Source organism: Arachis ipaensis, chromosome B01 (genome assembly GCF_000816755.2).
Source record: "Arachis ipaensis cultivar K30076 chromosome B01, Araip1.1, whole genome shotgun sequence".
Lineage (NCBI taxonomy): Eukaryota > Viridiplantae > Streptophyta > Magnoliopsida > Fabales > Fabaceae > Arachis > Arachis ipaensis.
This window is the reverse complement of record NC_029785.2, coordinates 101,407,799-101,417,326: the sequence shown is the minus strand read 5'-3', so window position 1 is coordinate 101,417,326 and position 9,528 is coordinate 101,407,799.

The window sequence follows — 9,528 nt, the reverse complement described above, 5'->3', positions numbered from 1 at the left end:
CCTACACTTAAACTAAGCATGTCCTCATGCTAAACTCAAGAAAGAAACAAAGGGTATCAATATTTATTCAATGCAAACTACCTAGATGCAACCTATCTACATGCAATCTATCTAATTGAATATAACCACTTAATCAAAATAAATCAAGTTCCAAGAAGACATATATGCACATGAGGGCTAAGGCAATCTCAATTGAATCAAACCCACAATTGAATTGAGTTATTAAAAATATTTTGCAACTTGCAAGAAAAGATGATCATAGGTGAAAACATGTAATTGAGCAATCGAACCCTCACCGGATGTGTATCTGCTCTAGTCACTCAAGTGTATAGGGTTGATTCACTCAATTATCCCCTAATCATGCTTTCCAAGATTTGTTTTTCATCTAACAATCAATAATTATTTCATGCATGCATACAAATATCATGAGGACTTATCCAGAGGTTGTAATGGGGCTAGGGTCAAGGTAAGGATGCATATGGTCAAGTGGACTTGAAACTTGAATCTTTGATTAACTTAAACTTCCCACCTAACCTATGACAACCTATACAATTTCAAAGCTAACCTAACTATCCATTCTTCACTTTTTCACACACTCATGCATTCTCTTTTTTATCACCACACATATGCATTGATTTTTATTGAACTTTACTTTGGGGCATTTTGTCCCCTTTTTATTACTTTTCTTTTTCTTTTTTTTCTATTTTTTTTCTTTTATTTTTCTTTTTATTGTTCATTCTTTTTTTTCAAACTAAAATATATACAAGAGCATCAATGCATATAGTTTAACATTTAATTAACACATGAGTATGTACCCAATTTCCAAAATTTTGACAAAAATATAAAAATACACTTTTATCTCTACCCAATGTTCCCAATTTTCCCACAATTAAATGATGAACACACTCACTAGCCTAAGCTAATCAAAGATCCAAATAAGGGACATTTATTGTTTTTCACTTAGGGCTTGTAATGTGCTAAAATTAAAAACAAATGGGTTTAGCATAGGCTCAAAGTTGGCTAACAATGGAAGATAAAAGGTAAGACTATTTGGGTAAGTGAGTTATTGAAACAATGGCCTCAATCATATAAGTGAATTTATATACAACATAATGGACATATAGAATCAAACAAATCAAAGATTACAATCATAGAAAGAGAATAATCACACACAAGAAGAAAAATAAGTGGTTGTATGATGTAACCCACAATTAGGCTCAAAACTCACAAGGTTGTGTGTTCTTAGCTCAAAAATCATGTTCCACAATGTATAGTTCAAGCAAGTTCTAAAAAATATATATATATACGTATATATATATATACATATATATGTGTGTGCAAAACAAGAAAATACAACTAAAAATCCTAAAAGATCTAAAAATGAAATACAAAAGTGTTGGGACTAGAAACTTGTCACCCAAAAACGCCGATTCGGTCGGACAACCTCCCCACACTTAAAAGTTTGGACCGTCCTCGGTGCATTCAGAGATGAGCAAAGGGGTACGGCAACTTTCCTAGTTGCCACCTTCAGCTGGTGGGTCAACCGGCTGCTGCATGTTCTTCCTTTCGCTTCCGTCGTTGCTTATGATGGTTCATCCTGACAATAGAAAACAGGATATAATAACATAAGTAAATGCATAAGCAAGGAAGCATAGATTGTTGGAATGAGGTCATGATCACTAGAATGAAGTGAGTGAATTAGTGTGACAGTGATGAAAAATAGGCGTATGAATTTTAAGTTGCACGCAGTTTAGAACTCATACCCTAGTGTGTAAAAGCCATGTCACAATTACACAAAAGAAGTATACACTTCACTCATTCTAGTGTGCTTGAAATACTTCAAAGAAAACTTGTAAGTTAAGATAAGCAAACAAGTGATAAAGAAGCATGAAAACATTCAAGCAAACAATCAAGCAATTATGAATTGGATAATGGATGGAAATTAATTGATGTGTGAGTAAACTTAGTGAACCAATTGAAATATAGAACTCACACATCAAACAATGACACATATTGAAGTTGTTGCAATACCTAAGTGACATAAGGGTGGAAGACATGGGTGCTATGGAACTTAGGAAAAGAAAAATAAGAGTTAAAATCAATCACATAGCAAGCATAGTTGATAAACCCCAATTTTGTGGTTTATATTGTGTAGAATTCGGGGGGTTTTGTCAATATTTTTCACACTTATTCACAAGAATTGCATGGGTTTGTGTTCTCTTCCTAATATTGCTCCATGATGAAAAACATGCTTCTTTTGCCTTAAAATTGCTATATTTTGATCCTCTTTTATTACCATTCGATGTCGTGACGTGTTTGTTGAGTGATTTCAGAATTTATAGGGCAAGAATGGCTTAGAAGAGAGAAAGAAAGCATGCACAAGAGAAAGGAACATGAAGATTTGGATTTTGGGAACTTCAGAATGGGCGCGCACGCGAACCTCGCGCGCACGCGTGGATGTGGATAGCTAAAAGCGGCGCGCGTAGATTGGCGCATCCGTGCGGATTAGAGAAATTCCACCGACGCGCACGTGTACATGGCGCGCGCGCGTGGATCACAAAAACAATCGGTGCGCACGCACGCATGGCGCGCACGCGTGGAAAGCTGCACGTGACCTCATTAAAGGAAATTGTGCCTGGCAATTTCTGAGGCTGAAGAGGCCCAAATTTAAGCTGTTCTGTATGGAAAAGACCCAAGGATGCTAGGGGGAAAGGGGGGATCAATCATTTTACACTTAGACACAATTTTTAGCTAGTTTTTGGTTCTTGTTCTTCTAGAGAGAGAAACCCTTGTTCCTCTCTAGATCTAGCTTTAATTTGATCTTTCCTTGTGTAATTCTGAATTGGATCTTGTTAATTACTAGTTTTAATTGTTTAAACTGAATTCTCTAGTATAATTTTGTTTAGATCTTGTGTTGGTTTTATATTTCCTTGTTGTTTGTCATTTTATACCAATTTCATGAATCTTGTAGATCTTGATTTGTTATTGTTGCATTGATGATTTCCATGATTAATTGTGTTGTTTGAGTGATTGTATGTTGATAATTGTTAGTGGGTACTTGTTAGTTCCAAATTAATTGCAATTTGAATAGGTCTTTTATTAATGCTTATTATGTGTTTAATGAAATGTTTCCTTTGATTATGGAGTAGTTCTCTTTACTCTTGGCCTAGGCTAAGGGAATTGGGTAAACTTGAGTCATTGGGTCTAATGGATTTGATGATTTGGGAACCCTTAGTGGTCAATTTGATAGCCATTGACACTAGCTTACTACTAAGTTAATTAGTAGTTAGGTTGGACCTTATAGGTTGATGTTGACTAAACCATTTAACATACTTCAAGTATAGAAGTAGACTTAATGAGTTTGGTTCCTCATAATTGTCAAGATATGGTTATTAGACAAGGATAGTGACTCCAATTCTCATGTCTAGCCAAGAGTTGCTTTTATCATTCTTATTTGAAAATCCAAAAATCTTGATTGCTTTGTCTTAGTTATAGTTACTTGTTTAGTTTAGAATAGAATTACATTGGATGTTATTTTATTAGTTTGGAATTATTTACATCTTGCTTTAGTCAATTGAATTAGTTTCTTGCATTCTAAGATTACTTGCTTGTTAAGATTCCTAGTTTAATTTCTTGCTCATGACTTGCAACCCCGGATTTCTAACCAATGTTGAAGCACATGTTTGCCCATTCCTTGTGAGACGACCCGAGGTTTGAATACTTCGGTTAATTTTATTGGGGTTGAACTTGTGACAACCAATTCCTTCTAAATTTGATACTTGCGGATCATTTGTCGATTGAGGACTATACTCGCAACGCGAAAAATCTTGTGAAATTCCTTATCGACGGTATCCGTGAGTCAATCAATGGTCCACAAAGCTTTACAAAGCTCAAAAATATATCACTAGGTAAGCTTTCGATCCAATTTCACAATTCCAAAATTTCAATGCATGAAATAGGTGATAAGAATAACGGTCAATCATAAACAAGCATCACCTAACAAAAAATGCATTGATAATACACAATTGCCTAACAATGTATGATGACTAAATGGTGGCCAAAACATGCAATTCAAAAGATTTAAAAAGCTTGAAGGCAATGTCACATGTACTTGGTATTCAAAAACATTAAGCATTGAAAACTCAAAACCAAGTAACAAATTGTAACCTCAACAAAGAATCCAACAATGAATATCTTCAGCACTAATAAACAGCAAATCAAATCAATAATCCAACACTTACCACTTAAAATAGAAAATTAAGCAAAAATAAAACTAACTAAATAGCTAGCTAACTAAACTAACTAATGGTTGATGGTGTATGGTAGTGTTGGATGATGGATGAGAGAAGAAAAGAAGAGAGGAGAAGAGAAGAAATGGAAAGAAGAGAAGAAAAGAAGGTGGGTGAGACAAGCCATACCGCGCGCACGCGTGGTGTGATGCGTAAGCGTGGTGACATGAAATGGGAGCGACGCGTATGCGTGAGTCACGCGTACGTGCAATGGACAAATCAGAGAAACAACGCATACGCGTGGGATGACGCGTACGCGTGGGAGGACTTTGTGCTAGAGGCACAATTCCAGCCCAAAACTCACGCAACTCTCTGGAATTTGTATGGGAGGGTGAAAATTTTGGGTCCACGCGTACACGTAGGCGAAGCGTACGCGTGGATTGTCGAAAAACTTAAGGTCACGCGTACGCGTGGACGACGCGTACGCGTGACTTGGTGCTCTGTTTTTCACAATTTTCCAAGTTCTTGCATTAAACCAAGCGTTCCAAACCTCCAAACAGCTACCAAAATACCATAAAACCTTATTTAACATACTAGACTCCCAATTAAACTCAACTAACTAAACAAAACATGAAATTAAACCTATTTTACCAATATCTACAAAAGAGAAAAAAATGAAAAGATGTTACCATGGTGGGGTGTCTCCCACCTATCACTTTTGTTTATTGTCCTTAAGTTGGACTTATGGGGAGCTCTCCATCAAGGTGGCTTGTGCTTGAATTCATCCTTGAACATCCACCAATGCTTGGACTTCCAATAAGCTCCATCATTCAAAGTCAATATCTCCAAGCTTTGATGGAGTTCTTCACAAATCATGAGCTCCCAAAATTGATCCTCCTCTAGTAATCCGGGATCCCATACTTTATTTTTACACCCGTCTTCAAGTTGATCATGATAATTCTCTCCGGGTGGTAAGAAAGTTAAATTCTCACTAAGGCACCAAGCAATCCTCCTAGACCCATCCAATTGAGCACTACACGAATCCATGCTCCTCAATTTTGAGCTTCCAACCATAATGAGCCTAGACTTACAATGTCAACCACTAAACATCCTCCTCTTACGCTTAATTCCACAAAGCGCCCTAAGTTGCCCATCTGTTTCAAGCAAACCAAATTCGAGTGGGATAATAAAGCTAAGAGTTAGAAGTTTTACCCACTCAAATGAAGGATTAGATGACAACTTAGGTAGAGGAGTTTCCAACAGTCTTGATAAAGCACGTTCTACTCCCATCCATCCTCTTATAGAGGTTTTCACCGCTTGGCAAGGTTCTTCAAGCTCTACTTCTTGCCAAGCTTCCTCAAGTTCACATGCTTCTTCACCAAATTCTTCTAGCTCTTCCCCATCACTCAAATCATAAATAGGAGGTTGAGTAAAATCCACCTCATCATCAATTTCAAGTCTAATGGGGAAGGGTTCCTCAAACTCAAAAGGATCATATGTTGATGTGGAATCATCATAGATAGGGGAACTTGGTGCTTGCCCCCACTTTTTCCAATTCTTCAATCACATTGTGCCTTGGAGGTTGTGTACTATCCTCCTTAACACCAATTTCACACTTCATGGAAGAAAGCTCTTCAACTTGAGATTCCTCCTTGCACTTAACATCTCCTAAATCTTCAACCACTTCCTTTAGTTCAATTATCTCTACCTCCTCCTCTTGTTGCACTTCTTGTTTTAACTCCTCTTCTCTACCTTGAAGCTTCAAGTTCATTCCCTCACTATGCTCCTTAGTTGCTTCTTCACATTTAACAATGGGAGTGCCTTGATCGCGTAAGCTTAGGTGGGATGATACCATGTTGCTAACGGCTTCCATCACGATAACAATCTTGGCTTCTAGCTCCTTGAACTCCTTTTCCATATCCTCTTGTTGCCTTAGGATATAAGATCTAAGATCTCTTTGCTTTAGCATGAGGGCATGGAGACCTTCATCTATTGGAGGTGGTGGAAGAGAGGGTTCATTGTTTGAGGGAAAGGTATTGTAATTGGAAGGTGGTTCATATTGGTGGAAGTCTTGAGGTGGTGTGTATGGAATTTGTGGTTCATGGGAGTATTGGTGTTGGAATGGTGGTGGCTCTAGATATGGTTCATATGGTGGTTGGTATGGTGAATATGGGTTAGGATCATATGGAGGTGAATGGTGGTATGAGGCTTGTGAGTGAGGTTGACAACAATATTGAGGGTTTAGTTCATAATTATGTACATTATGGGGGTGGATTGTATCCATGAGAGATTGGAGGAGGTTGTTGCCATGAAGATTGACCATAAGCATGTGGCTCCTCCCTAATTTGATATCCATTCCCATAATGTGATTCCTCATTGAAGCTTTCATTCTCTACAACATAATTGTAACCACACTCATAGCCAAAAGGATGAGAATTCATAGTAGCAAGAGAAAACAAAAACAAAAGCTAACAAGAAACAAAGAAAGCAAAATCCCACAACTAGCAACAACTAACAAAGAAGCAAAAGGCAAACATATTCACATATTCACAATAGCCAATAATATAACACCATTGTAATTCCCCGGCAACGGCGCCAAAAATTTGATAGAAAGATTATTGTCGGTCTAGAAATTTCTCTTATTAGAAAAGGAATTTCTTCGTTGTAAGCATAGTTTCAAACCAACAAATAACTCAATCAAATTTTAAATATATTGGTTGTCACAAGTACAAACCCCAATGAAAATTAACCGAAGTATTTAAATCTCGGGTCGTCTCACAAGGAATTTCAATGAAGTGATCAATTATTGGCTATGAAGGAACAAGGGGGTTTGATTGATAAAAGGGGCAAGAAAATAAATGACAAGAAAAGTAAAGAAAACAATTAAAGAAAGCAATTAATAAAGAGAGACATTCATGGCAAGGATTGGGAATCTAAGCTTTCTATCCTAGTCATACAATAATTAACAAGAGCTAATCCTATTTCGTCATCTCCAACATCGGAAGAAGGTATAATGTTATCTTCAACATAGGGAGAAAGTCAAATAGGACTAGTTAATCTCAATCCAAAAGTCCTAATCAACTTTCTAATTGAATTAGCAAGAGATTAGATTCAATGGAAACAATATTAACTAATCACTCTAGATCACCAACATGAGTTGGGCATTCATGACTCAAGATTGTCTAATTTCTCTTTCCAAGCCAAGAATGCTCAAAAATCTACTCTAACATCCAACCAAGTATTTTATCAAACACTTGGAAGGCATAAAAGGAAAGCATGGTAAATTGCAAGGAAGAATAAAATCGACAACTACCAATTGCAAGAGAATGACAATAGCAACTCAAATCAACAATAAAAGAACATCAAACATAAAATTGCATAAAATGGAATACAAATCCAACAAAGGTTCATCAACATAAATGAGGCATAAAAGAGAAGTTAACCAGAAGAAACTTAGAGAATTAAACTACTAGAGCATGAAATTGTAAAGGAAACAAGATGAGAACAAGAAATTAAACCTAGATCTAAGATGAAAAATAAACCTAAGAACCCTAATTCTAGAGAGAAGAGGGAGTTTCTCTCTCTAGAAAACTAACCTACATGATGCTATCCTACAACTAATTGCTCCCCCTTTGCCCAAGCTTGAATTCTGCATGAAATAGCCTCAGGAATTATTTGGATTTGGGCCTGGGAAGCTCAGAAATCGCCCCAGCGAATTCACTTTAATGAGGTCACGTGACCAGCGTCACGCGTGCGTGTGGTCGACGCGTGCACGTCACTGGCTAATTTCCTCTTCACACGTACGCGTGGGTGACGCGTGCACGTGACTTGCAAATCTCTTCTCACGCGACGTGTGAATGATGCGTGCGCGTGGCCTTCAAATCTACAAATGCTCATTCCTTCATGCATTCTCCACTTTGCATGCTTTTCTTTTCACTTCTTCCATCCAATACTTGCCTTATGAACCTGAAATCACTTAACAAACATATCAGGGCATCGAATGGAATTAAAGTGAATTAAAATTAGCAAATTAAAGGCCTAAAAAGCATGTTTTCACACTTAAGCACAAAATTAGGGAGAATTATAAAACCATGCTATTTCATTGAATTAATGTGAGATAAGTTGATAAAATCCCCTAAATTAAGCACAAGATAAACCACAAAATTGGGGTTTATCAGGCCCTAACCTGAAGAAAGACTCAAAGAGGTCCAGTTGGAGATAAGATCGGGAAGACAACCAATGTTGGTGAAAAAGTTGAAGGGAAACTAAAAGAAGATCTTGTCGAGTTATTGAGGAAGAATGCCGACCTCTTTGCTTGGAAAGCTTCTGACATGCCAGGCATAGATCCCGAAGGGAAACTAAAAGAAGATCTTGTCGAGTTATTTAGGAAGAATGCCGACCTCTTTGCTTGGAAAGCTTCTGACATGCCAAGCATAGATCCCGACCTTATGAGTCACAAGCTAGCAGTTTATGCAGGATCCCGACCTATACAACAAAGACGACGGAAGATTAGTCTTGAAAGACAACAAGTCGTAGAGGAACAAGTCGAAGCCCTTTTGGAAGCAGGGTTCATTATAAAATTGAAGTATCCATTGTAGTTGGCTAATGTGGTACTGGTGAAAAAGCATAATGGCAAATGGAGAATCTGCGTGTGTTATACTAAACTCAATCAAGATTGTCCAAAGGACCCATACCCATTGTCTAGCATTAATGCTTTGGTGGATTCAACATCTAGCTACCGATTCTTATCTTTTTTTGGACGCATACTCATGCTACAACCGAATCCTAATGTATGGCCTTGACCAGTGATGAGCGGATATTTTATACGCTTTTTGGGGATAATTTCATATAGTTTTGAGTATGTTTTAGTTAGTTTTTAGTTTATTTCCAGTAGTTTTTAGGAAAAATTCATATTTCTGGACTTTACTATGAGTTGTGTGTTTTTCTGTAATTTCAGGTATTTTTCTGGCTGAAATTGAAGGAGCTGAGCAAAAATCTGATCTAGGCTGAAAAAGGACTGCTGATGCTGTTGGATTCTGACCTCCCTGCACTCAAAGTGAATTTTCTAGAGCTACAGAACTCGAAATGGCGTGCTTCCAATTGCGTTGGAAAGTAGACATCCAGGGCTTTCCAGCAATGTATAATAGTCCATACTTTGCACAAGAATAGACGACGTAAACTGGCGTTCAACGCCAGTCCTCTGCCCAATTCTGGCGTCCAGCGCCAGAAAAGGATCAAAAACTGGAGTTGAACGCCCAAACTGGCACAAAAACACTGGCGTTCAACTCCACAAACGGCC